The sequence below is a fragment of the Theobroma umbraticum genome, unplaced genomic scaffold, assembly GCF_002168275.2.
Source record: "Theobroma umbraticum cultivar Fairchild unplaced genomic scaffold, ASM216827v3 scaffold_146.0, whole genome shotgun sequence".
In the NCBI taxonomy this organism is placed as follows: Eukaryota; Viridiplantae; Streptophyta; class Magnoliopsida; order Malvales; family Malvaceae; genus Theobroma; species Theobroma umbraticum.
Window position 1 is genome coordinate 467287 of NW_018397265.1, and position 513 is coordinate 467799.

The following is a 513-nucleotide window of genomic DNA, read 5'->3' on the forward strand; positions in this document are numbered from 1 at the left end:
CAAAAGTTTTCAAACTCATCTCCTTCGAACTCTCTTCCATGATCACTTCTAATGCTAACTACGACAAGTCCTTTTGCATTTTGAACCCTTTTACAATGATTTACAAATGCCGGTAGAGCATTATTTTTATGAGCAAGGAAACAGACCCAAGTATACCTAAAGTAGTCATCAACTATCACAAAGCCCTATGATTTGCCTCTTAAGTTAGTTGTGTTGATTGGACCAAATAAATCAATATGCAACAATTCAAGAGGTCTAGAAGTTGAAACAATCTTCTTAGTTTTGAAAGATGTTTTAACTTGTTTATCTAGTTGGCAAGCATCACAAATCTGATCATTCTCAAATTTAAGTTCAAGTAATCCAATAACCAGATTTTTTCTCATCAATTTTGAGATGGTATGCATGCTTACATGTCTAAGTCTCCTATGCCATAACCAGCTATCATTTCCATCATTTGCCATAAGACATGTTTCACAATTAAGCTCAAGGTCTTCAAGAAATATAACATACATA